At 45.0% G+C, this 5,885-nt stretch overlaps 1 pseudogene; it reads right to left on the bottom strand.

Annotated features, from left to right (window-relative positions):
- LOC111972666 (histone deacetylase 4-like) overlaps nt 1–5,885 on the bottom strand; it is a 143,298-nt pseudogene that overhangs the window by 78,193 nt on the left and 59,220 nt on the right.

Genomic DNA, 5,885 nt, shown 5'->3' with positions numbered 1-5,885 from the left:
GCATGAACTAACGCTGGAAGGGCCGGTGGCTGGCAGGCCCAGGGTGATGTTAGGCAGCGAGGGCGAAGTGTACAGAGACAGCTGGCTCAAGGGGCCCTCTCGGCCAGCCAGCCTGTGGGCCAGGGAGGCCTGCAAACAGAGGAGCACACAGTCAGAAAGAGACACTGAAACACAGACCAGACAAATAGACCCCTCTGCAAAAATAAACAGCCCTGTCTGGTCATTCCCCCGGACCCCTGTGGCCTCCTGTCTACACTGGCCATCTGGAGCACATGTTGCTTACAGAGACACATACGCTCAGAGCCTTAGATACTCACATGGATACAGAGATACACATACCCTATGCACAGAGACACTTGCATTTACACATTCATGTGCACATACTTACACACACAAACAGTCACACCATATCAAACAAGCACACAGGCACATACGCACACGCCTGACAGTGTGAGCCAACAACTAACAGGTGGGACATAAACATACTGTTTGGCTCGGGCCATATTAAGCAAACAGCCCTCAGCAATGTGACTGGGAACAGTCAACATCAAAGCAGATTGAAAAAAGAACAGTACAGTATATCAGAAGCTCCTGGTTTCTGCATGGTCACAGTAAGCTAACAGCTTCATCTAGGTTAAGGTTCGAGTGGCTGCTTAGTGCTTACCTCTACTGAACTACTGGACATGGAGCCAGCGWTGCCATTCTCATTGGTGATGTTACTGGAGCTGTTGTTGGGCGAACTGGGGCCCGAGCCAGGAGCGCTGTTGCAGGCCGATTCTACAATAAATACATAAAACACAAGACATGAGGCTCCCCACACAACATGCATACTGATCAATGTACCAGGTTGGAAACCTATTGATTTCAACCTACAGAAAAGTACTAAAGTCATAGATGCAAGGGCTGTGCGAGTTCGCACGTGTTCCACTTGGTCTGGCAGAAGCTTACCAGCCATGTCCAGAGAGCGCTTCTTGGCGGTGGTAATTGGACCGTCCTTCCTGCGTAGAAGTGGGCTACTTCTGCGCTCCGTTACCTTCTGTTTTAGCCTGGACCGGAGCTTCAAGTTRGGCTCAGAGGCTAGAGGGAGAGGAAGAGGGGGTCCATTAAAACACAGCTAYAGAGCAGAACATACACAACACAAATGACAGAACTCGGAGGGAAGAATACGCTATTGAAAGGCATACTTGAGATGACAAGTAGGGCGCTATAAAAATGCGATTCATTTGAATCAAACCAAATACTTGCCGCAAACCATGCATGAATATAGTTATGAAGACAACACTGCAACAGGAAATGATATGAACATGTTACACATATTCTGTTCTGTCCTGCAGATGATATGCGGAAGTATGGAATTGGGAAAACAGACAGTCTGATATCTTTCTTAGGAGATTCTAGCTGCTCTGGCTTCCCTGGCTGTCAAMGTCTCAGAAGGCTTTTGGGCTTCGGGTGGCAGGCAAAGACAAGAGCTTTYGCTCTCYACTGCACATCACGCCTGTCACTCYGCTCTCACTCKTCTCTCCTGCTGTCTGAAACTGTCTGGAAACAAGAAAAAACTCCAGACCCCAGCAAACCGCCTCCCCTGGCCCGACTTCAGCTGACCTGTGCTCAGTGCAGATCTGAGGTGACGTCACCCTACTCTGAAACTCTCAGAGAAGAGCGCTTTAAATGGAGAGTGTTTTACAGTGTACGTAGACAAACATTAGTACACAATCAATAGTCCCAAACAACACACTGTGCTGTGGAGCCTAGAATGAAACTAGCACCGGAAATGAWGCACTGCACATGGTACATCAGAAGGGTAAGCCAGTTCAGGGCAGTTAGTTATGCTAACACGCTACTCCATAAACAAGCTACTTCTGGAAAGACTGATGGAGCAGATGAGAAAGACTTGATGAGATGAGATCCAAACATGTGACAAGGATAAGCAGCAGTAGCGGTAACGAGTTTCCAGTCTTGGCAGCTCTTGCCGACCCCAAGCTTCATCAAGCCCGTCTCAATGCCCAGCTAATGAATAGCTCTTGTTGTCAAATGCTCGCAATTAAACAAGTGTGTGTGCGTTTTTGGTGGACTTCTCAGGTTCGTTTTTGTTCATTTCTGCTTTCTGTGTGTGGACAGACGGATAGGGGGATAGGGCCAGAGAACAATAGCGGGAGTGTCGAAGAGGCGACTGTAATTACCGCACACACAACGATCAAGGAGAGGAGCACGGCCCTTGTCAAGCACCAATCTGGGAGATCCTATCATCTCTCTATCTTACAGTCGTGAAGAGGGCACGACAAGGCCTATTCCCCCTCAGGAAACTAAAAAGATGTGTCATGGGTCCTGAGATCCTCAAAAGGTTCTACAGCTGCAACATCGAGAGCATCCTGACTGGTTGCATCACTGCCTGGTACGGCAACTGCTCGGCCTCTGACCGCAAGGCACTACAGAGGGTAGTGCGTATGGCCCAGTACATCACTGGGGCTAAGCTGCCTGCCATCCAGGACCTCTACACCAGGCGGTGTCAGAGGAAGGCCCTAAAAATTGTCAAAGACCCCAGCCACTCCAGTCATAGACTGTTCTCTCTACTACCGCATGGCAAGCGGTACCGGAGTGCCAAGTCTAGGACAAAAAGGCTTCTCAACAGTTTTTACCCCCAAGCCATAAGACTCCCGAACAGGTAATCAAATGGCTACCCGGACTATTTGACAAGTAGTCAGTTATCTGCCCTACGTACACAAACAAAAAACATTAGGATATCTTAATGCWTCTTGGAAATATAGACCTGTAAACACAGAGATACAAAAGGTGGAATATCTCTACCACAAAATGTATGATGCACGTAAGCTTTACTTCTGACATACACAGTACATTAGGAAAGTAATCAGAMCCCTAAAACAGATTCAAATGMTTTTTTCCCTTATCAATCTACACAYAATACCTCACAATGACAAAGMAAAAACAGGGTTTTAGAMATTTTTGCAAATGTATMAMATKTTTWAAACTGAAATATCACATTTAAATAAGTATTCWGACCCTTYACTCAGTACTTTGTTGAAGYACCTTTGGCAGCRATTACAGCCTCGATTAGCTTGGCACACCTGTATTTGGGGAGKTTTTCTCCATTCTTCTCTGCAGATCCTCTTAAGCTCTGTCAGGTTGGATGGGGAGCGTYGCTGCACAGCTATTTTCAGGTCTCTCCAGAGATGTTTGATCGGGTTCAAGACCRAGCTCTGGATGGGCACCTCAAGGACATTCAGARACTWGTCCCAAAGCCACACCTGCRTTGTCTTGGGTGTTCTTAGGATCGTTGTCCTGTTKGAAAGTGAACCTTTGCCCCAGTCTGAGGTCCTGAGCACTCTGAAACAGGTTTTGATCAAGGATCTCTCTGTACTTTGCTCCGTTCATCTTTCCCTCGATCCTAACTAGTCTCCCAGTCCCTGCCGCTGAAATACATCCCCCACAGCATGATGCTCCCATCACCATGCTTCACCATAGGGATGGTGCCAGGTTTCCTCCAGACGTGATGCTTGTCATTCATGCCAAAGAGTTCAATCTTGGTTTCATCAGACCAGAGAATCTTGTTTCTTATGATCTAAGTCCTTTAGGTGCCTCTTTGGCAAACTCCAAGCGGGCTGTCATGTGCCTTTTACTGAGGAGTGGCTTCCGTCTGGCCACTCTACCATAAAGGCCAGATTGTTGGAGTGCTGCAGAGATGCTTGTCTTTCTGGAAGGTTCTCCCATCTCCACAGAGGAACTCTGGAGCTCTGTCAGAGTGATCATCTGGTTCTTGATCACCTCCCTGACGAAGGCCCTTCTTGGAGAATCTCTTTAACAGACAACTTTCCAAGTCAAATTTGTATGATCCTGCATGACAAAAGTACATGTCTTTTTTATGTTTTGGATATTGTATTCTAATCAGCTTTCAGGAAAACAAGTGGGCTGAGACAATGAAAACTGTAATTTATTTTCAGTTAAAGGTTCTTCTGTGGATGTTATTTGTTCAGCCTCTTGCAATTACGTAAGGGGGCCCCCATAGTCTTGACTCTAAAACCATTATGATGTCGAAAATCCAATATGGCTGCCATAATACCATTAAATGGTGGTTTAATTACCACCAATTACCACCATTAATACACAGTACATGTTTTAATTGAGAGACATCTTTCAGATTTGTGTACTGTACTCAATACTATATTAGTGTAATTCAACTATGTTGGGAATCCAATAAGCGTGCCATAATTACTCACACACATTGTCTGGATATAGAAAAGTAGTGCTGAGCGCTTAACCGAAAAGTGTTATTTTTTTGTTTTTTAAACAGCAAATTGACCGACATCAGTTCAATTATTTGAATTCCATTTAGTTGTTTTTTCTTCTTCTGTGAGTTCAATATGCACTTTGCACAGGTTCTCTAGAGATACACTACCAGTCAAAAGTTTTAGTTCAAGGGGTTTTCTTAATTTTTACTATTTTCTACATTGTAGAATAACAGTGAAGACATCAAAACGATGAAATAACACAAATGAAATCATGTAGTAAGCAAAAAAGTGTTAAACAAATAAAAATATATTTTGAATGAGTAGGTGTTCTAAAACCTTTGACTGGGTAGTGTAAATCAAATTCAGCCTGAACTGGGCGATGTAGTAGGGAGTTGTATTTTCCAACAGGCCAATATTCGACATAGTTTTGCACATAATTTAAAAGTTAAGTAGCCCGGGGGTGGTCTGCTCAGACGGAGGGGTCTGCTCAGACGTGGTCGTGTCGACAGAGAATCCAAGCCAGATGGCGATGGCGAAAGAGAGGTTGTGAATTGTAGAATTGTGTTTGCTAACTGGTGCTAGCTTCGTGGCAGTGCGCTAGCTGCGCTAGCTACAAGCTAGCTGTGAGGATCAGAAGTAGTGGCTCAGGGATTACGGCAGGAATCCGGCATTGTTGTCGAGAGACAGTCCGATGCTGGTAAATTGGTGAGTAATATCCAGGCTAATAACAGGTGGTGTCTGTGCAGAAGGTGAAAGCTACTAGCAGCGGCAAAAAAAAATGGCTAAATTAGCTTGTAGCTGGTATTGTAGCCCAAGAATTCGCTGGTAGACCTCTTCAGCTAGCCGGCAGAGTGGCCTAGCTCGAGGCTAGCTCAAGGCTAACTGGTGCTTGCTTCGGACAGAGGTTTAGCCAGTAGTAGCCACTCGTTGCAGCTAGCTAGCTGTGATGATACGGTATAATTGTCCAGAGCTTGCGTCAGGAATCCGGTGATGTGTAGAGAAAAAGCAGTCCTATATGCTCTGGGTTGATATCGCGCTTGCAGACTGGCAGGTATTGGCCCGGTATTGAAGCTGGCTGTGTCCGAGTTGAGGGTGAAGACCGCAGCAGTGCTAACTGACTACTAGCTAGTAGCTAGTTATCTGGCTAGCTTCTGATTGGGGTTACGGTTCTAAAGTATAAAAAATAGCAGGTCCGTACCACATTGGGTGAGGCGGAATGTAGGAATGTATATTCAGTTCCTAGATGGAAGTGAAATTAAAATATATACGAAATGTATACGAAAAATACGAAGACTATTTACACGGACAGGACAAGACAAAGACACGTCCGACTGCTACGCCATCTTGGACACCATGGGATGACTAACTCTGTACTCCCGCACATTGACTCTGTACCGGTACCCCCTGTATATAGCCTCGTTATTGTTATGTATTTTCTTGTGTTACTTTTTGATATTTAAAAAATAAACACACTACCATTCAAATGTTTGGGGTCACATAGAAATGTTCAGGATTGAAAGAAAAGCACATTTTTTGTCCATTAAAATAACATCAAATTATCAGAAATACAGTGTAGACATTGTTAATGTTGTAAATGATATTGTAGCTGGAAACGGCTGATTTTTTATGGAACACAACAGA

This window comes from Salvelinus sp. IW2-2015, linkage group LG2 (assembly GCF_002910315.2).
Source record: "Salvelinus sp. IW2-2015 linkage group LG2, ASM291031v2, whole genome shotgun sequence".
In the NCBI taxonomy this organism is placed as follows: domain Eukaryota; kingdom Metazoa; phylum Chordata; class Actinopteri; order Salmoniformes; family Salmonidae; genus Salvelinus; species Salvelinus sp. IW2-2015.
The sequence above is the reverse complement of the archived record's forward strand: the minus strand, read 5'-3'. Positions and strand labels throughout refer to the sequence as shown.